General features: G+C 42.5%; 1 protein-coding gene across 2 annotated transcripts in view; it reads right to left on the reverse strand.

The window, feature by feature from the left end:
* Drak (Death-associated protein kinase related) overlaps positions 1-23233 on the reverse strand; it is a 61883-nt gene that overhangs the window by 4292 nt on the left and 34358 nt on the right. The window lies entirely within an intron of this gene.

Here is a 23233-nt window from a genome sequence, read left to right on the forward strand (position 1 = left end):
GCTTCTGCTTCTTGGCCACTCCCCTCCTGCCAAAGACGGCCCCGACAACGCATCACGCAAGCATCGCAAAGAAGTCCAATGGAATGGGAATGGAAAGGTCGAGGACTGGATACTCTGCCAGAACTAGGGCCTCCACCTGGTTCAGGAGACTCCACTCAATTCACTCTTTTGAAGCCCTGTTGTGTCCTCAGTGTCTTAGCCAATATTCCCGCTCTTCTTGGGAACCCCATCAATAATGAGAAGCGCTCGGCTGTCGTCGCTCTCGCTGGACTGGTTTTCTAATTGCCTGGCGTTCATTCCCCACCCCTCCCACACACACACACACACACACACATCTATTTATCCCCTTTGCCAGCTCCAGTCCCAGTCCCAGCTCCTGCTCCTGCACTGGCACTGCGTCTGTCACTGTCCGCTCCGCTTCTCCGTGGAGCTCTCTCCTTCCTGACAGTGACAGCGGGACGGCGGGACGGCAGACAGACGACAAAAACAAACAGTGACTTGGACTCTGCTGCTCCTGTCGCTCCACCTCTGGTAGTCCCCCTCTTTCATGACTGAAATCGGCTGCCGTGTTTAGCATTTGGGCCAGGCAACAGCCACAGCAACAACAGCAACAAATTATCTTGATGTCGCATCATAAAATAAAATTAAACACGTAGCAAAGGCTTTTAGCTGGTCTTCCGACTACAGGGATACCCAGTATCGGCAACAAGCAGCGGAGGCTCGAGACCGAGAGTGCAAAGACAAAATACACATCATTTGTAGACCTGGAGACTCCACACCGAGGATGAAAAGACGAAACACACGCTATTGGTGGACCTGGAGAGTCCAGACCGAGAATGCAAAGACAAAAAACACGCCATTGGTGGACCTGGAGACTCCAGACCGAGAATGCAAAGACAAAATACACGCCATTGGTGGACCTGGAGACTCCAGACCGAGAATGCAACCAGAAGAGCAGGAGTCCAGCATTCTGGAGATAATAATGATCCAAACTGATTCAATCTGGTACAAATTTTCCATTTTAAATTGTGGATACCACAGATATTCGTCATTTGCGAAGGCGTGGCAGAAGCTGTAACTTGTTTCATTGCCGATATCAAAGGAATCTTCACAGCAAACTCTTTTTCTTTAGCTCTTAAAGACCGAGTACCGGGACCGAGAATCCAATAACAAAATACACGCAATTTGTGGACGTTGTGGGTGATCGTGATCGAGTCGAGTAAGGGAATATCCCTTTGCTTTTCCCCAATTCAGTTTGCAATAATTATACGATCTGTGTGTAGTTTTGAATGGATCAGGGATACCCCTTATCCTGTTAACCTGTTCTCCTTAAATTTTACTCTCTGTGGATCCACAGCATACCCCAATCTGTGTCCCTGGTGCAAGACTACGGGGTATTTACAGTTGCTGGCACTAAATTGAAATGCTTAGTGCTGTGCGGAGTCGGAGTCGGAGTCAACTCTGTCTGACCACAAATTTCAATGAATTCATGTTTGGCGTTTGATTCAATTAGCAACACGATCTGCATACGCAATGAGGCAACAAAGTTGCCAAGAACTTGCCTGCGCAGAGCACAGATATACACGATTCCCACAAGATATTCCCCAAAGATACATAGTTTGTTGAGTGAGGGAGAGAGAGGGAGAGACGTGGCTCTCCTTCGACAATTAATGGGCTCTATTGGGCCCATCGATGCGTTGGGAGGCAGAACTTTTTGTAGCTTAGATATGGCCATGATTATTCTAGATATTTATTATTCTTAACCATCTTTTCTGATAGAAGATGTCTACTATAAGAAAAGAATTCTGTGGGGGGCTCAGCAATATCATCAAAAAAGACAACTAATGGATAAATCGCTTAGAATTTACTTTATTCTTGTACTTTTGTATCTGTTGAACATTTTTCGGGGGATATTCGGTGATAAATACCCCCGTTCCGTCCTCCTACAGGGTACCAAGAAGGGTACCTCTGCTGCATTATTAAGTACCATATAAATTTAAATGAAATATACATTTTTGCACTCCAACAACCGGCAACAACCGCATTGTCTAATTGGGCAAGGTCTTTTCAGATCGTAATAAAGTTATTTCCCTCTCTCTGTCGCTCCGTCGCTCGCTCTCTGGGTTTTATCTGCTCGCTCCTCTCTTTCCACTCATCCGTTACGTAAGACAGTTAAAATGCTTTTGCTTTTGGCACGACTCGATTCGGATTTCGTTCAGTTTACAGTTGGAGCCGATGACGAAGCTGCCTGCCACGCAGGGGACAAGCGAGGGGGGGGCAACGCAGCGTGGGCGCCTGGAATTCTTAGACAAAAAACCAAAAACAACAACAGAATGAAGAAGGAGCAGGGAAGACGGGCTGAAATAGTTGATACCCTGGAGGACAAATAGGACCCGAAATTTCAAAAAAAGAGACAAAAACTTTTCAGTTTACTGTTTTTTTTATAGCGATTTTTAAAAGAAAACTAATTTTAAACGATAAACGAATCAATTTTGGCTAATTTTTATAACCGTGATTTTATAGCTTAATTTTTATTTTTTAAGCTTTTAAACGAAAAAATTTACTAAAATTAGCTTTGGCAAGTGGAAATTTCCTTGACGAAAGTGTTTTAGATATATGTATGTACATACATACATACATATAATTTTTATTATTTTTTTTTGTTTTTGTTTATTTTTTTAATTATGTTTCTTTTTAAATTTTTTTTAAATATTCTTTTAATTATTTTTTTAAATTAATTTTTTTTTAATTATTATTTTTTAATTATTTGTTTTAAATTATTTTTTTAATATTTTTTTAATTATTTTTTTTAATTATTATATTTTTTAATTATATATTTTTTAATTATTATTTTTTTTAATTATTATTTTTTTAAATTATTTTTTTTTAATTATTATGTTTTCAAATCATTTTGTAATAAAAGTTGTAATTTAATTTTACTAAACAATAATTATTAATTAAAAAAAATAAAACCCGTATTATTGTTTAAATCAAAGGGAGTTTCATTGAATCATATTCTGCTGCCATTCATCACAGCATACCCTATCGCTCTCCAATAGGTAGACAGAAAAACTGTCCAGTGTTGTGTGGAACTGAACTTTAAAAGGTTAAACACGATGGACAGGGGGGCAGGGAGCGGGCAGGGAGAGGCAGAGGAACGGCCGAGTTCATGGTTGATCGATGGCAGCGTCCACTCCCACGCAGCGCTGCCCTTTTTTGCCCCCCCCTCGCTACGCGATCCCCAAATTCGAGTGTGAATTTTGTGCGATTTGAAGTGGAAGTGGAATCGGAGAAGATTCTAAAATTGGTCAGCTTTGGCAGCGTGTTTGATCGCCTCAAACGATCGTCAATCGATCGCATCTACATCTAAATACATACATGGCGTACACTGTACACCCCTCTCTTTCGCACCCTGTCACTCCGATCTGACGCACACACACACACACACACATTTATTTCATCACCACCAAAAAAAAACAGCTCGAGAAAAAAGTCCAAATAAGGTGGCGTTTAAAAACGCGCACAAAAAAACGCGGCGCGTGCACGTGTCAAGAGATAATACTTTTTGCTTCAGAAAAGTTGTGGAAATATTTGGTTGGTATTAGCCAGAGGAGGAGATTTCAGACCTAGCTCTACGAGGCTCTTCGTAGAAGAAATACGCCATAAATATTATGTCCTGTCCTCGTTTGCCTACCGTTTGTGGGACTCCACTCCATCCATCCCTCCTCCGTACCATCGTTATTTCTGTTTTTTTGCCTCAATTAAATAAACAACGCGCTCCATCTTCCATTCCATTCCAGATATCTCTCTCTCTATAGTACAGATCCCATTCCAGCATTTGTTTTCCGTTGTTTATGGTTTTTTAATTGTTTTCGCCTTTCGAATTTTTCGTTTTCGCTCTACCAATCGAAGATATTGGCTTTTCTTGTATACGCATTCCTCTCTTGTGCGGGTCAGTTTTGGTTTTGGTTTTGGTTTTGGGCACAAAACCTAAACAAAACCCAAAGCAAAACAAACAAATAAACTCTGATGAAACACATAGAAGATCAAACAGCAAGCAGTGGGGGAGTGGGAGTGGAAGTGGGAGTGGGAGAAGGCGAATGTACACGTACACCCCCATCGGTTGCATCGAAACAGATCCGGAACAATGTCACACATGCATTTCATTCGATTCGATTCGACTTGATTTGATTTGATTTTTAATTCAATTCCATTCCGTTTTTGTTAACAAGGTGTAAATTGTTAGGCGGGTGTTCCAAAAGGTTATCCGGTTTATTAAAAGCGGCAAAATGTTATTGGGAAAAACTATTATTCATTTAATGGCAAACAAAAATATTCATACAATTCGAAATGCTTCTGAATGTACTTGAAGTCTGTTCAATTAAATATTAATTATGGAAATGCGACTAGCTGGGATTACAATCTACACAGTACTCCCCTCCGGGGGAGTCTACATCTAGTATATGTACATATATCCCTTCTAGAATTTGAGTGTGTAGGGAGGGTACTTCTTCTTCCACTTCCTGGCGGCTCAACAGCTTCGACGTTTTCTATTATTTTTGTTGCATTTGATGGCTGGGTCTCAAAGTGCATCCAAAGTGCTGGATGGATGCTTTTAGCACGGTGCAGATAGGAGGGCCGACAGAGAGGGAGAGAGAGGGAGTGGCATGTATAGAAAGAGAGCGGAGCGAGTGCATTGAACCAACCACCCAACAGCAGCAGCAGAAAAGAAGCAAACTGAAGTGCAGTCGAGAGGTAGAGTGGGGAATGGAATGGAGAGTGGAGTGTGGAGAGTGGAGTGTGGAGTCATCATCATCCTCATCTGGATCCACAGGCACTAATAGTTTTTCTTCATTTTTTGTTGTTGTTTCGAGTCTCAGACTGACTGAGAGGTGACTAACTAGACGAGAGACATTCGCTAGGGACTCTTTCGCTGGCTGCCTAATGTGACAATTAAATTTGCCCAGAGTCCCGCGGCAAGCAGTGCAAATGGAATGGTATGACAATGCCCGAAAGGCAGAATGCAAGCAGAGCGCCCAGCACGTGCGAAAGAGATGACTAGCGAATGACTAGGGAATGCGTCACGAAGAGCCCGCCAGAGATGGTAGGCGGCGGTGTAGGGGAGGGAGAAGAAGAAGAAAAACAAGCCTCTTGTTATGCAAATAACAACACGGTTAACAGGAGAGCAGGCGAGCGGGAGGAGGAGAAGGGAGTGGAGGGACTGATTAGGTTTTTGACCCACAAAATGTCAACAAACCAAGGCAAGGGCAGGGAACCGAGAGACGAGCACAGACACACGGGGGGTGGGGGGGGACTAGCGATAAGGTTGCATCTGTATGAATCTTGTAATTATTCAACATTTTGTGGGCACATCAAATAATTATAATGGGAATTTTTTAATTGGTATTTCGGGGGGTTATTTGTTCAATTTTAGTGGATTCTGAATTTCTCGAAAGTTAACTCTGCTCTAAAAGGCTCTGGAAACCCCCTCATATATTGAGGAACCCACTCGATGACAATACTTCCAAGATCATGATTATATTTTGTTGGTTTGTGTTTGGATTTTCTGTTGGCTGTTGTTCGTCAAGCACTTTCCAATTTGCAAATTGACATCAATAATTTCCGTTAAATGCGGCAATTGCTAATGCGCCTTAGCGAAACAGTCCAAGTCGAGCTCTCTCGAAGCTTTTCGAACATTTCGATCTCTCGCTGACCATTTTTGGTGGGCTTAAAAAACAAAACAGAAAGAAAGAAAACAAAAAAAAAAACGCCGCTCACAAAAATCTTGTGGGTGTCGCGCGCGCTTTGTTTTTAATTGTGGACAAATTTGGTCAGAGCTTAACGTATCACTCAGCGCACACAACACGCACACTCAGCGCACAGATATGTACACACACACACACACACACACACACACACATATCTATATATAGTATACATATGTATGCACCTACTATGTGGCTTATTTCATTTGTTGAATAATTATAATTGCATGTAGCCAGGATTTGGTTTAATATCTCTCGTCTCTCCATATAAAATAATTATTTGCATTTCCTTTTCACTGGCACCAGGGACCCTGGGGTCCTTCATAATTGCATAATTTCATATAGAGGCCTGCGTTTTGTTTTTGCCTTTTCAGAGAGGGATTTTGCCTTCGCTTTAAGCTCTTGACATTATTACGGAGGAAGCTTTTCAAACACAGACACAGACGCTGCTCCTCGCTCCTATGCAGCGGCGCATACAAAAGAGCGGCAGAGAGAGAGTCAGGGAGAGGCGTAACAGTGGGTGATAAAGTTAGGCATACATATGTATATGCTTCTTAATAAGGGACAAATGTTTAATATTTCCACACCTGGCAGCCATCAAATTGGATACAAAAGTTACACACATTTTTTAGATGGTTTTCCTCGTGCCGATACTCTTCTCACGTACTGTAAATGCAGCGGCACTGTGCCAGCAGAATAGACACGTCCCAGCAGGAGTGCTTGCCATTCATTCATTCATTCAGTCAGTCAGTCAACGGCACACACTCCAGCAGAGAGGGAGAGAGAGAGAGAACGAGTGGCGAGAGCGCGCAAAGAGAGGAGTAATCGACACCCACTTGAAATTGTGTCAGGCTCGTTAGCTTAGCGGGGCGCTCTCTGTGCTTCCTTCCTTCCTTCCATCCTTCACACCTTTGCATAATACTTTTCGTAACAATTTTTAAGCGGCTTTAATTATGATAAATTAGCGAAGCTTGGTTTGTGCCAAGAGCACTCGCAGATTTACCCTCCCTGTGGTTATCCTTGAGCTGCCAGTTGTTCCAACTTTTTGCTGTGGCTGTTTCGCTTTTGCTTTTGTATTGATAAGACGCATTCCTCGAGTTCTTAGGAGCCGAGGCGAGCGGCAGAGAGAGTCGGCAGTAACTTGTTTAGCGGCTGTCGGCAGAACGGAGCTATGCACCGGCACATGATTGCCATTTCAGTGTTGGGCAAGGAGCAAACTAGTTCTTATGCAAAGATCACGGAATCATTGAATCATATCAAGATCTAATGAGCCTTGGAGGATGATTCCCTTTCACTCGTGCCTCAGAATGTTGGAAGAAAGGCAAAGGCACTCGCATGAAGAACAGCTGTGAAGAGGCTCATCAAAGGGCTGAATCAAAGCGAAAACATTTCCACTAATTACAAGGCTGCCACTCACTCCTTTCACTCCCGATTATTCACTGCAAAGCCTTCTAAACAGAAATTATACAAATGGTGGGGGCCGGCTCCAGACAGAGGCTAATATGGGGACAAAAGCCAGCAGACAAAATGAATTTATTGGCAAAAAAAAACAAAGAGCAAGAGGAAACTCAATTACGATCGGATATAAATGTACATGAGTGTTGACCTTGCCACAAAACTGAGAGGCTTACGAAGAGGGAAATCAAAATCGAAATGGAAATTATCCCTACCAGCAATCCATCCAACGAGCAAAACAAAAACTCCACTCCCACTTTTGTTGTTTTTGCTTTCTGGAAATTCCTTAGGTCTCTGGTTCGCTCTCTCTCCCGCTGTGTAAAAATAGCTCTCTCGACAAAGAACACACACATTTAACATATTGTACGTGTCAGCAGCATAATCAAGGTCTCCCTCAAGTAACGGCAAAACAACAAAACAAACCATTTCTTATGCTCATTGACGTATGCATGCATGTATCCCCCTCGCACTTTCGATAATGCGGATATGCACCAAGCGAAGAGGAATTAACGCTGACAATGTGTCAAACAGCGAGCGAGCGAGCGAGAGAGAGAGAGGGAGAGAAAGATAAAGGGAGTGGGTATCGGCGGCGATTAAAACTTCGTCTTCTTCTGCTTCTGCTTCGGCTTCGGCTTTGCATGCAGAGCAGCGCGCAGCAAGAGACAACGCGAATGGAATGGATTTCTTTGGAAATTCAACAACAAATTACTGTACAATACACTCTTCCCCAAGCGCGAGGGCATATTCATTTTGCACTCACGTCTACACACTATACTTAGTATTTGTATTAGTAAGAGTATCTAAAGCTTCGACCCTCTGGGTGATCTTTCCGTTCGGCTATGTGTCTTTCTTTCTGGTTATCTTTAATTGTGTTTCTTTTTATTTCTTGTTGAGTCGCTGCTCGAAATGCAGCTGCAAGTGAAGGTCAAGCAGTGCACGCAGGCAGGCAGGCAGGCATGGCTTGTAAGCTGCTTATGCGGTTACATAATTGCGAGTATGTACACGGGAATTAAAATTCAACTAATATTAGCCAGGCTCCCAACGAAACAGAGAAAGAAAGCAACAGGAACATCGCCAAAGAAACAAAGAAAGAAAGGGTTTCTTCTTTCGTTTATTACAAGACTTTTTAGAACCAGTTCCAGTTCCAGTTCGTGTTGAATGATTCACATTTAAGCCACTTCTTTTTTGGGCATGAGATGGGGAACAGTACAAAAAATATGTAAGTCGGTTAAGTAAACACTTTGAAGGTAGCCCTTGACCTCAACTGCAATTTGATGCATTTTTGTTGTTGTTGTTTTTTTCTGAGCTTGGGCCTTTCCCTTTGCGAGAGCTGTTTGCTGCCGTTGCTGTCATTAATACTTTGACTTTGGCCTTTTGTGGTTTAACATTATCCAAACAAAACGCTTTGGCACCCACAAAAATACGAGGCATGGAAAAAAAAGTTGTAGTTGATTGACAGAATTGGGACGACGACAACAACTCTTACACTGGGGGGCACCACACAGCAGCATTTGAAATCTGCATGCGTGAAACTCAACGAAGCGTTAAAGTTCAAAGCGTTGAGTTACACGACAAAAAGTGGCTGTGGCTCTGTTAGAGATGAGCAGGCACACGCCCCAACACAACACTCAAAATGGTATCGTTTGGGGAAGCATTATATCATTAGCTTCGATCCCTTTGCTTTCATCTAAATTATTTTCAATATCTTTGAAGAATTACACTCGAAGAAAAATGTCCTAGTAAAACAGAACACACACCCGTGTACTTCAGTATTCTCTTTAAATACCTAAGAGGTTAAATTTGTAACTTTAAAGAATTGTAGAAAATACAGCAATAAATTCACGCTTATAAAAATTAACCAATCTTATAGCAAATCGACTAATATAACGGATAGAATTATTTTTCTTATGAACATTGCAATGGAAAAGCTCTTAAAAAAGCAGTAAACTCAAAATTTAATGCTGTGCCAACACTTAAGTCCGGTAATAATGCATAGTTCAGCTAGAATAAATAGACATTTTTTTGTAATGTTTTTGAAAAAATTAATAAAAAGCCTTTAAAAACGTGTCCTGGAAACCACAAACTTTCTTGCTATATCAACAAATGAATCCATTTATGCAAAAACAATTATTTCATATATGAGTCGGTAAAAGTTGGTTAAAAAGATATAGCGGTTTGACTTGAACCTATTCAGTTGAGCGGCACTGTATATATGAAATATATTTGTTTTAAAATATAAAATATATTTTTTCACTCTTTCCTTTGACAATTTCCACACTCGAGTCTTAGCTATTGATATACTTTTTAGCCCCCTTAGAAAAACTATCGTTGATGCATTCATCTCTAGCCAGTGTGTCCGTGTGCGTGCGAAGGAGATGGCGATGGCGATGGTGGAGTGTGATGATGCCTTGGTTTTGACTTTGGTTCCACACACACCCACACCCACACACACTCTCACTATTCGCTGTATTTCTGCGAAAATCGACCTTGCCGCAGAGAACCCTAAAATCTCGCCAACGATTACATCATAAAGTAGAAAAGAGATGATTCTTCGGCTAACGGGGTTAAGCGCACGATCGTATCGTATCGGAACGCCCTCATTCCCCGACCGTCGCCCATTCGTATGATTCATTCGACAAGAACGCTTCGCCTTCGTCTTCGTCTTCGTTTTTTCTCCTGTGGAGCGGTCGGGGCCGCGTCACCGGCGGATGGCGACAGAGGCTGCGGCTGCGGACAGCCCATCAGCGGACGATGAGTCACACGGCACCTTGGAAGCGATAAACAGGGAGAGCAGCAGATGGTGGAAGGAGAGGGCAGGAAAGGACAATCTACAGTATGTTCTCCCCCTCTCTCTCGAGAGAGAGAGAGAGACGCCCCGAAAGGGCCCTAGAGGGGGGGAGAGGGCGGGTATAGGGCCAAAACCTAAAACTAGTTCCGCTTGGCTGGGGCTGGGGCTAGGTCTGGGGCTGAAGCTGGAGCCCTCCTTGGACCTTTTATGTGCTCTCAATGAAATTTTTCAACAATTATGTTAATTTATTTTGTGGCTGTTTTTGCCTTTTCTAGAGCTCTGCCTCTGCCTCCAGCTCTGCTCCTGGGAAAAAGTGGAAATGTTTTCACACATGAATGCGAATGCATTTTCCTCAACGTGGGCTGCGGCTGGGGCGGAGCGGGGGAGTGCGGTGGAAAGTTTTTTTCTTTTTCTTCTTTTTTTTTTTTGCCGGCAAAACGAGTTTCAAGACGTCCGCCGTCTGCGCTTCACGAAAATTGTGGGAAATTTCATGGAAACAGCCAGGGAGGAGGGAGGGGGGCGGCGTTGGGGGGGGGGGGGGGAGATTGCATGGAAGTGAGAGAGTTTCGTCGAGTTTTGTGCAGTGGCACATAAATGGAATACAAAAGCTCAATTTTATAGTAGAGTAAATTAAAGTCTTCGAAATTCTTTGCATCCCCTTCCTTCCACTCTATTCTGTATGTCTCCCCTCTCTATCGCTCCTTTGTTAATTGTCTGGGGGCCATTGGGCCTGCAAAAAGGTTCTCACGTGGCCGTCGGTTTACATTTTTATGCCCCATTAGCGTGTCTGCAGATCTTCAATCCGAACCAGAGACCCCACAAACCTGAAGCAGAGATTAAACCATTGAGAGTTTAGGGAATTTATCAAGGAATATACGAAATGCATCCGTACATAATTATGGAAAGCTCAAGATCTATAGATTCCCCCCCGAAGAGATCTCATCTTCCACTTAATCTCGGGATCGTGTCATAAAACATTTTTATGATTCTCTCAACATTCCGTCGTCTCTGAAATATTTCGCATAAACAAAGAAACGATCAAACGATGAATCAAATCTTTAATATGCGAATGATAATCGTGGAATGAAAAATGTTTATAATAATAATAATAATAAACTTGGCACTACTGCCCGTCATAATGGAAAACTAATGAAAACCTGCTGCTCCAATCCACCATTACGGAGAAATATCATCATTTTTTTGTTGGTCATATTAGAAAATTAAATACGAATATAAGAAAATCAAAATCCAAGCACGCAAAGCCCCGCCGCCACCACAGTCGCAGCCAGCAGGAAGGAAGGAGTGGGGCAAAGGGGGTGGGGAAGGGGGAGGGGGATAGCCGGATTGCCTTGGCCAAGTGAAAGAAAGAGTTGTACAAAATGAATAAAACTGACGGCGGGCGCCACTCGCCGTTGCATGTGTGTGCTGTGGCATGGAGGAGGAGACAGTGGCTGAAGAAAGACCCCAACCCTCCCCTCCTCCACCAAACCAAATGCATTAGGATCCCATTCCATCGGCCGATCCACCTCGATTTATAGTCGATTAGGGATATCGATAGACCACAAGAAAGCCATGGAAATTCGATTACACACAGATTTCAAGACTGGCGTGGCGATGAAAACGCAAATGTGCTATCGATAACTCGGGAAATAATCGATATAGGCTGGAAATGGCCTCAAGGCTACTAAGCCACACTGGGAGAGGGGTATGGGCTTGCTTTGTGCCCCTTTAGACCAGATTAAATCTACAAAAAAATATTTATTTATTATCTTCGGGCTGTAAATCTCTTCGAAATCATCGCCAGGCAAGGACAGGCCTTTGACACCGCCAGCGGCGAGCCCTGAACCCGCCTGCCCGCCACGCCCAGCGTGTGAAAACCACAATTAAATGTTAATTAATTATTATTATTTTAAGCTTCTCTCCTTTTCACGATTTACGAGCGGAAAAAAAAAGGTTTCAACCGATCGTTCGCCAGGCATTTCCGCATGAGAGTAAATTCCCTGTGGCCTAGGCCTGACCACAATGTAGCTTTTGTTTTTTTTTGTTTTTTTTTGGGTGGAAAAAATGGGTCAAACATGTGACGCGGTCTGTGGCAGTAGCGGCGTTTTCTTTTACAGGTTTGCTGCGGCTGCTAACCGGCTAACCCGTTGCACAGCTGAGGGGGGAATGGCGTGGAGGGGGGGGGGGGGATGATGACGATGCCGTTTGGCTGGAGTAAAAGTGTAGTTTCATTTCGGTTTCGGACACAACTTTCCTCGCCCAAGAGCAGTGGGTGGGTGGCCGTGTGGGCAGCAGGAGCTTCGTGTCACGATGCCATCTCTAGACCTTTTATTGGCATTGGACTCATTACGCGTGGGGCATGGCATGGCATGGAGTGGCATTAATGCACAGCACGTCGTCGTCCCCCCCACCAAACCCACATGCCCCACTCACCCCCCCTCGACTGCTGCCCTGCCAATTGCAGCGGAAGAAGAGCCCCCCAATGTCCCAAGTGGAGTGAGGCGATGCATTTTTATGATTCCACTGCCACGAAACAACAACAAAAACAAAAACGAGGTAAAATCATGCGTAAAGATACGTTTTACCAGACTGTTGAATGGAATGGTTCTCTCTGTGTGAGTGTGTGTGTGTGCTACTTCCGCTAGAGAGAGAGAGAGTGAGAGGGGGAGAAACTCCAGTACAATGCTGACCACGCAAATGGGTCAAGAGTAGGCCCCCAAAAAAGGAATGGAAGGACCTCTACTCCCTGGGAATCTCAATGAACGATCGACGATGATTCATGTAAATCTAAGACTCATTCATGAATGGCTTTGGGCCATTTGATATACCAAAACGAAGAAAACGAAAGGTAATCGTATACCGCCTTGTTTTTTTTTCTTTCTGTTTTTCACACTTCATGGAAACGATCAAAACGGATTGGGTGTAAAGGTGTTCAGAATTCAAGACGAAATTCAGGAAGTCATTTCATATCGAATGACAGACAACAAACATTCAATCGACAAATCAACAAATCGATATGTGATTCATTCAGAAAAAGGGCTAGGTGCCCCCCATAAGAGGGGGGGGGGGAGGGGTGGCCCTACGGAATTTCATGGAGGTTTTATGGAGGCTCTAAAGTTTTGCAAATTATGTATTTTCGATATTTTTTTTTTTGTTGTTCTAGATTCTTGGGCGGCACTGTGCCACAGTAGCAATGAATTAAGCTCCAAATACACACACAGATACACATTTCATTCATTGATCTCCCACAAACAACAAAGCGCTCCCTTTTTTTCCTCCCTAGCTTCCTCTTTGCTACCTCTCCCCCACTCCCTCACCCCCTCTTCCTCTATCTGTCTCGGTCTTTCATTCATGCGTGCGATCATTCATTCATTCAAACACAAATTAAGCGACGGACGCATACACATGCACATGAGAGGGCGAGAGGGAGAGAGCAGCAAAAGAGCAAGAAATACAATTGTTTATTTATTCTTAGCTTGCCGCCGCGCTTCACCCTTTCCGCAGCTCTCTTTCGCTCTCTCTCTCTCCCTGTCTCTGCTCTTTCGCACACTCCTCCTCCTCCTCCGCCAACGCCACCGGCCGTCGGCAGACAACAACAACAACAACATTGACATTTGTCAATTAAATTTCAATTTTAGGCTTTTGGCTTTTGATTGCTCTTCCTCTCTGCCTCTCCCTCTCCCTCTTTCTCGCTGGAAATACCTCCATAAACCCAGTTATCCCTAGATATTCCACATAAAATGTTTAAGTATCACGGATCCAATGTAATTCTTGATCAGTGATGCATTCATGACGGATTTTCAGTACGATACGATATATTTTCTTGATACATGACTAGATTGCCATTGTGGCTAATCGATAAGCAGAGGAGGAGGGCAACAAAAGAAAATGGAGTTCATCAGAACTCAAAAAGATGATACCTGCCTGATACCTGATCACTGATCACTGATAGGTTGTCCCGCAGAACATGATCAATTTATAAGCTGTGCAATATTCAAGCAATCAAGCAGTTTTGACTTCTTGTGCGAGTTCTCTTTATACTATGCTGCACTGCTTGTTTACTCCACCTCTATTCTGGCGCACTGCTTGTTTATAAAAGATTTATCATAGTGCTGCTGCACTGGATGCCTACTACCAGACCAGATTCTTCTGCACTGCTTTTGAACGTTCTCTATATATTGTGTTGCACTGCTTGTTTATCCTACATCTACTCTGCTGCAATGCTTGTTCATGCTTCCACTATTCTTCTAAACTGCTTGTTTTTGATAACTCTACTCGGATACACTGCTTGTTTAAGCTACATCTATTCCGATCTACTGCTCGTTTATGCAACCTTTATTCTAGTGAACGGCTTGTAGGTGATACCACTATTTTGTACTCCAATGAACTGATTTTTTATGCTACCTATATTCTTATTCACTGCTCGTTTATGCCACGTCTATACTGCAGCACTGCTTGTTTATGATTACACTATTCTGTTTCACTGCTTATTTATATTCCTACTCTGGGCCACTATTGGTTATGCTATATATATTCTGCTGCTCTGCTTGTTATGCTACCTTGTATATTCAGATGCACTGCTTGCCTATGATCGCACTATTCTGTTTCACTGCTTGTCTATTCTATCTCTACTCGACCGCCCTGCTTGTCCAAGATCCCACTATTCTGCTGAACTGCTTATTTATGCCACCTCTATTCCGCTGCACTGCTTCTTCTGGCAAAACAGCAAAACAGCAACAAGTTTCCTTGTTACATATTCAGGCAAAAGGGCCGTCTAATTGTGCGGCAAAGGGAGGGAGGGTCGGACGGAGGGACGGTGGGAGGGAGGCGCTGGCGAAATAGGTGAAAACGAAGCGCAATACAAAATATAGACAATGGAATGTTGCGCCCCAAAATGGAGTGAGTGAACGAAGAGCAGCAGCAGCAGGCAGCAACACTTTTGCCAGCTGCTGGCAATTGTCTTCTTTTTGCGGTTTTCAGTTTTCAGGCGACTTTCGCAGCAACCAGTGTCCGCATTTGTTACTTCTGTTGCCCCCACACCACCCCAACTCCCCACCGAACTCCACTCCAATCCGTCTTTCATCTACATACAGATACAGATACAGATACGAGTGGGGCACAGCCGCAGTGCAGTGCAGCGCAGCGCAGCGGCAAAAGAAAATTAAACTCTCAGGCTTCCCTCTCGTTTTGCAGAGGCATCGCATCGGTTTTCATTCAGCTTTCGTCGTTCGTTGTTCGTCTTTCGGCTTTTCGTCGTCTTGCAGCAAATAGGAAATGTTGCATAATTTATGAGGGGAAATTGTTATACTTTGTAGATATTTCATTCCCTTTCTTGCCGTCTTTTCTCTGCTGCACTCTGCCTCTGCCTCCGACTCTGCCCCTGCCCTGCCCTGGCAGCTGGCGGCCTTGCCTCTGGCTAGGAAGTGGCGGCTTCCTCTGCGATCATGGAAATCCCATTTTCGAAACGTAAATCCCCTCAAGAACCTCATTTGCCCCTAAATCTGAGATCCATCGGATGCCATCCAATGTTTCTATTCCCAAGAATCGATATATTGTCGGAATCAAAAGGGATTTCTGGGAAAACAGGGAGACTCATTCTGCCACATGCCACCAAAAATCACAAACAAAATTTCAGTTAAAAAAAAAAATTCAAGTCGAATTAAGTGACGGCCCCACTTTTTTATCAAGTTTACTGGAGTAACGGGATAAAGTTTTCTAGCCAATTTTCATGAAAGAATTTATCATTATTTATTTTTATTTTTTTAAACAATTATCCCTTCGTTTCAATTTACATAACAATAAACAAAAATAATAAAAAAATGCTTACTCTACTTTTCAGCACACAAAAAATTGTTAAGATAATTTTGTTGAAAATACAGCAAATTGTGTGAAGGAAATTTGTTAATAACTTTTTTTTTAGCAGATATTGAAAATATAAATAAAGTTCATGTTATGTGAAAATAATAAAAAAAAATTGTATATACAAATTTTATGATGAAAAATAATTTTTTTTCTCTTATTTGAATTTAAAAAATTTTAAATTTTAAAATAAGAGATAAATAAAAAAAAAAATTTTTTTTTTCAGATTAAAATAATGCAAATCTGAAATTTATTTTTATTTATTTTAAATTTTTACTACACCTATTAGAATTTTTGACGATTCCTTCCGCGTGGCGCAGAAGCGTTCATTAAATAATTAATCTTAGAAACAAAAATGTATCTCAAGTTGCGCCGCGCATTGCATTCCTCCGCTTCTGCTCGGATCCCTCTATCAGTTGATTATTTTTTAATTTTGTTAACAAATTAAAGTTATATTTTTTTCCACTAGGTGCCACGAGAATTTCACCATCTTGGGGTTTGAAATTTGTATATATAAAAAAAAAACTCATATGCAAATCTATTAAATTCACTTTTGTTGTTACGTTCTCTCTGTGCCCCTCGCACAGAGTGATCCCCCGCCCCCGTGAGACGTTGGCTAATTGGAAATGCCGCAGGCGTCCAGAGCCCCCTCCGGCCGGTGCGGGTTCTCGGCTGTCACCCCGTCCCCCCGCCCCACCGTTCAGGCCTCAAGCCGATCTCTGGGTGCAAGCCGACTGACATAATAATTACCGCAACTTGGCGACAAAACAGTTTCCTCCTCGAGCAGCCAGCCCTCCCGCCTCTTCGGGCCAGACAAGCACCGTCCCGCCCCGCTCCGCCCCGCCCTGCCCTGCCCGCTTGGGACAAGTTGGCCAAGCGTTTAAAACTAATCGTCAGCTTGGATGACTTGGCCAGACCAGCACCAAGCACCAAGCACCAATCACCGCCACCACCAGACCCGAACAGGCCAGACCAGGCCAGACCAAGACCCTCTAAGACTCTGAGACCGAGACTGGGGACTGGGTCCGCTCTCGCTTTTACACGGTAGAAGCCCCACAAAGGTGGGTGGTGTCGGATCATTTATGGATGAGGCGTCTCCAGGGAGTATCCATCCACAAGAGTGTCTACTACTGGGCAACCAAACTTCGGTACGGTTTGGCTTTGTTTTTTGTTTGCTTTTGCTTTGGCATTGAACCATGAAATGTTTTCTACGCTTCGACTGCAATTTTTAGTGCCTTTTTTTTTTGTTAGTAGTCATTGTGCGTTTCGTCTTGCGGTCTTGTCTTGGACAATGTGTCCCAGTCCGAGCTGAACCCGCCCATTAGATAATAGACAGACAAAAAGCGCCGCCCGCCAACGTTTTGGGTTTTTCTTTCTTTCTTTTTTTTTTATGGAAGTACCAGTTTTATGCAATTTTTCTTCTTTTTTTTTTTGTAAATTACCTTGAAAATTGGCAAACACTCGCTTTGAAGCATTTGGCAATTGAGGTTGTAAAAAAGGTCTTTCGAAATGGGGACAAGGAATGGTTAAGGTTTTCGGTTAATTATGGGCCTAATCAGGGCACTAGGAAGTCGTTTGGTAAAGATTTGCGGGTATTAGGGTGTCGCGCAGCGTGTGCCGCGACTCCAAAGAGGCAGCGAGTGCAGTGCAGCAACGAGTAACGAGAGCAGCAGTATTATATGAGTTTTAAGACAGTTCTTTAGCCTTGATTGTCGGTTGAACTCTATCTTTACCATCTTGAAAGGACGGAGACCTACTCTGGGGTCTTCGGTTGTGATTTTCCAGAGTCTTTGCACTCTATTTTTAGAAGAAACAGGCGCTTCTACCACTTCCAACTAGTAAGAGAGACATGAGAGTCTTATCTTTTCTTCTTCCTAGTTTTTGCAAGCAACGAGTAACGAGTGCAACAGTGTTATATGAATTGTTAGTGAGTTTTCAGCTTCCAATTGTCTGAGGTTCTGTATCTTTTCCTTCTTAAAAGTCTTCTGAGAGCAAAGAGACCTTCTCTGGCTCGTCGGTTGTGATTTTCCAGAGTCTTTAAGCTCTATTTTCTACTCGCTGGTTTCTTCTACCACTTCTAACGAGTCTTCTGCTCTTCTTTTTCCATTTCATCAGTCTTATATTTTCTTTTGCTCAGTTCTTTTTGTTTGTTGTCTTCAAAATTTGCAGCATTTCTTGCCGCTTGTGGCAAACAGAAAGTCTCTATGCGGTTTGCTTTACTCTTTCTTCTGCAACGTACTCGCTGCGACTTTCTTTTTCGGGCTCAGAGCCCGGCTGGCTGTCTGTCTGCCTGCCCGCTTCTACAATGCAGTTTTCCACTCGTCACCGCTCCCCTGCCCTCCTCATCAGTTCTTTGGGCAAATTGTTGGCACTTTTCATTTCTTGAAATGTTATTTAATTTTTGTGCCGCCTTGCGGCTTTTGCTTGACGGATCTTTCTGTCTTTCTTTCTGCCTTCTACTTTGTCAACGCACAAACTTGTCAATTATTTTATAATAAAGAAAGAGAGAGAGAGAGAGGAGGAGAGAGAGTTTTCGGGGCAAAAAGCCCAACTTATTTGGGCCAAGAACGTAAATGCTTTGGCCAAAAGGGTTTAAGACTGTTATTTTTGTGTTGTTTTGTGTTGTTTTCGTTGCTGGTTGACAGAAATGATGATTGCCCATTGCACAGAAATTGCGGGTAAGTGAAAAGCGGTTTGTCCAGCCGGCCCGCCGAGACAGACAGACGACAGACAGGCAGGCAGGCAGCCGTCGCTAATTGGTTAACTGCAATTGGCAGTCAACTTTTCAATGAGGCTGACCCACAAAACAACACACAAAAAACGAAGCGAAACGAAACGAAATGAAGCGAAATGAAAATGTTGGCCAAAAACTAAAAAAAAAAAAAAAAGTGTTAAGCATTTTTTGCGCAATCCAAATGCGAGAGAGGCGATGGCAGGGTGCACCCAAGGAGGCGTTGCCACAGTACCAAAACGTGACCACAAATGGCAGGCAAATTGGCAAATGGCAGGCAACTGAGGCAAACAACAGGCCCCCGAAAAAATTCAATTAACACAATTTTTGGTCGCGGAGCAAAGTTCGTCCGGCTCGGGTTCGAGTTCGGCTGGATTCATGTGGCATTTACTTGGAATACTACGAGTCAAGTGTCTCTCGAATTCCCCCCCCCCCCCCCCTTCCATTCGCTGGTGGCAGCTTTTCTACTTGAAAATCATCATTTTTTCACAAGTCATGCACACGACATGTATTTTGTTGTGCCTTATATTTGCCTGCTATTGGGATGTGGGATGTAAATTTGGTAATTTTCCAAGGAGTCCCTTTTGGCAGCCCCTTATCATGATTTTTTCCAAGTCATGCACACGACATGTATTTTGTTGTGCCTTATATTTGCCTGCTATTGGTATACGTCACATAAATTTGGTAATTTTCCAAGGAATAAATGTATCAGTGATCCCTTTTGGCAGCCCGTCTTCTTTTTACTTTATCATGATTTTTGTCAAGTCATGCACACGACATGTATTTTGTTTTGTCTGTTATTTGTCTGCTATTGAGATGTGTGATATAAATTTGGTAATTTTCCAAGGAATAAATGAATGGCAGCCCGTCTTCATTTTACTTTATCGTGATTTTTGCCAAGTCATGCACACGACATGTATTTTGTTGTGCCTTATTTTTGCCTGCTATTGGGATGTGTGACATAAATTTGGTAATTTTCCAAGGAGCTCCTTTTGGCAGCCCCTCGTCTCCTTACTTTATCATAATTTTGGCCAAGTCATGCACACGACATATATTTTGTTGTGCCTTATATTTGCCTGCTATTGGGATGTGGGATATAAATTTGGTCATTTTCCAAGGAGCTCCTTTTGGCAGCCCCTCTTCTCCTTACTTTATCATAATTTTGGCCAAGTCATGCACACGACATGTATTTTGTTTTGTGTGTTATTTGCCTGCTATTGGTTTATGTGACATAAATTTGGTAATTTCCCAAGGAATAAATGTATCAGTGATCACTTTTGGCAGCCCCTGAGGCTGTCCCTCTTCTTTTTCCTGCTCATCCCGGTCTTCTTTCGGTTGGGCTCTTCTGTTATCTTACCTGTAAAGAAAGAGAGCAAAAGAGGAAAGGGTAAACATTAATACAATTGTTATTCGAGACGAGATCTTGTTTCCTCCTCCTCTGCCTCTACGAGTAATCATCGTCAATGACAATTTCTTATCAACAGAAGAAACAGAATGGAGCAACGACAACGACTATTAGATGGGAGCCCGCATTGCGTGAGCATTGGTTGTTGTTGTTTCTTGTCCTCAATTTGCGTAAAATGGCACAACGAAATAAATTAAAATGCAGCAACAGTAGTCGCTGTCGGGTCCGCCTCAAGTCGGTCTCACAGTTCTGTTTCCTCCTCCACCCCAGCGAGGATCGAGTGGGGTCAGAGAGAGAGAGAGAGACAGAGAGAGAGAGCGAGAGAGAGGCGTGACGATAACAAAACAAACAAATGTCGCTCTGGGTATTGTTATCGAAAAAGAAAAACAAGCAAAGAAAATGGAAAAATGAATCAAAACGCACCTAAGAATACACTACACGCATCAGGCACATGACATTTATGTTGTTTACTATTTTTGGGCAATTCTCTAAGCATTCCGCTGGAAAATCACTGGAAAATAATCCTACAAGAATTTCCTTTCATTTAAGGAAATCTCTCTTAGAATTTTCCAAAAACTAGGCAGTACGAGAGCCAAAAAGAAAGGAATTCCTTATAATTTTCAAACATTTGAAGACTCGAAGGGCCCTAAAAAAATAATTGAATTTTTCTTTTGGCCTGGGGGGCTGCGAGTGTGGGTCATTGGGGATGGGGGAATGGGGGGAGGCGGTGATAAGATGAAGAGAAGCCATGGCCTAGCTTCGCTGCTCATATCTCGTATCTCACCCCGCACCCAAGGCTCCCTTTATCGCTGTTCTTCTGGTGGGTGCTTCCCCCCACTCCACTCCACCCCCCGTCAGCGATTGCTGTTGTTGTTCTGCTTGATTTGTAGACGTTTTTCTTTTTTTGTAATTTGCATTTAGCAACGGCTGCCCCCAAGCAATCCAGCAACAGAAACAGCCACAGCCAGAGCCACAGCCACAGACGAATGTCCGCTCGTTATGTCGTCGTGTCGGCAATAGTTCAAAAGAGTTGTCTTTTATTTTCAATTTAAATAAAAAATACATAATAAAAAAAAAGCAAAAAACAAGAAACAAGAAACGAGAGTTAGATGCGATTTGTATTTATTTTAGAATGAAACTTTGGATACCCTGGCAGAACTGCCTCACCCCCCCCCCAAAAAGAGTCCTCACGAGGGAATCATTTTTTGAATTTGGACAACTGCAGTATTTTTGTTGTTTTTTCTACGACTGAAGCCACGCCCTCGACACGTGTGCGACCACCCGCGAAAAAAAATATAAATTAGCGACTGAAAACGCGGCCAAAACGCAGCGGGTAATAGCGGGGCTGAAGAGCACACAGTAAACCCTCGATTGAGGCGAAGAAAAGCCGGAAAATTTGAGCCAGTAATTGTAGGTGGACTTCAATTTTAATTCCAATTTTTTTAATACTAATCTCTAAAAAAAAAACTTTTTTAAAAAAATTTGTATTTTTAAATTACTAAAAAATGTTGAAAATTATTTAAAATTTTTGTATAAAAAATGTTATAAAAAAAATGTTAAAAAAAAATTTATACTCCAATTCTAATTCCAATTTTTGTATTACTAAAATCTAAAAAAAATTGTATTTTTAATAATTTTTATTTTATAATTATTTAAAATCTTTCAAAAAATTATTTTTTTTTATAAAAAAAAAATTATAAAGAAAATTTAGAAAAAGGGTTGACTCCAATTCTCATTCCAATTTTTATAATACTAAAATCTAAAAAAAAAATGTATTTTTAATCATTTTTATTTTATAGTTATTTAAAATCATTCAAAAAATTATTTATTTTATAAACAAAAAAAATGTATTAAGAAAATTTATAAATATGGTAGGATGACTTCAATTCTAATTCCAATTTTTATAATACTAAATACTAAAAAAAAAAATATTTTAATAATTTGAAAATTATATAAAATCAGTTTAAAAAAAAAATAAAAATAAGAATAGTATGTTCCAGGATACCTGGTGCAAAAATCTAATTTTTTCTCGCTTGAAACTCATCTCTGATTTGCTATTGGCCTTCGCCGATAGGCAGTTTCCACTGTGGCCTGCATTTTGGGTAGTCTCAAGCCACAGACAAGACAGCAGCCATCGGCTGGCTGGCGGGTGAGCGGGTGGCCTGCTTCGATTGTGCAATGCGGCAGCGGCACCGGCGCCGTTTTTTAGTGGAGATGCAAACCACTTAAGGTCATCCACAAAACCGCTTCCGCCAAGGCATGTGTGGGCGGACGAGAGAGTACGAGAGAGAGAGAGAGGCGAAGAGGTGGCAAAAAGATAATTAATGGCACCACTTCAATGCAATTATTGCATAAATATATTGTTAAGACAATAAATATTGCCTGCACATTAATCGGCCGCCGATGTTGGCGGCAAATAAACAAAGGCTGCCAGTGCCACTCGCTGTTTTAGTCGCTATCGCTGTTTTAGTCGCTAATGCATTCGCTTCCACTATCACTAATCGTAGTCGCAGTCGCAGTAGCAGTTTCTCGCTGTCACTGTTGCAGTGGCCAGAGGGGCATAAAGGCTTAAACGACTTTAAGGCAGCGACGAGGAACGAAAAGCGTTTTTGCACGCGTCTAAAAACGCTTTCAAAACGCTCCGGCAGTTTGTTCTAATACGAGCGGCCTTTACAGGGGGGGAAAGGGGGGTAATAACTAACTGTAATTAACTGCAAATGTTGTGGCTGCCTCGTTTGGGGTTTTTTGTTTTGTTTTTGGTTGAATGATTCACAAGTGATTCATAAAAATGGGAATTTGAGTATTAGCCACGCAAATATTCCGTTTTTATTCATTGCGGGTCCATTCTTCCATTCCGATTGAGCACATCCTTGATCTCCACTCTGCTCTGGCTTTCCCTCGGCTGTAATTGGGTCAAAGTTGTCCCATCACCCGCCCACATCCCGTCCATTTCCATCCATCGATGGGAGGGCTTTCCGCGTGCGAAAATTCAATTTGTTTCCCTCTATTCCGCATCGGGGTTTAATCCGGGTACGGGCTCTGACTCACTCCATTTCCTCGTTTATTGTATCTGTATCTTTTGCATGCATAAATCAATGCTCCGAGCAGCCATAGAGCTCCATGGGCCCTGGGGCAGGAGGATCATTCCATGGGCAAACAAATTGAAAGCCTTTCGTCGGTTCGCCAGTTTCGACTTTTCTTTTTTTTTTTTGGGGTAGAGCTTTCCCGCC

This window comes from Drosophila pseudoobscura, chromosome X, assembly GCF_009870125.1.
Source record: "Drosophila pseudoobscura strain MV-25-SWS-2005 chromosome X, UCI_Dpse_MV25, whole genome shotgun sequence".
Classification (NCBI taxonomy): domain Eukaryota; kingdom Metazoa; phylum Arthropoda; class Insecta; order Diptera; family Drosophilidae; genus Drosophila; species Drosophila pseudoobscura.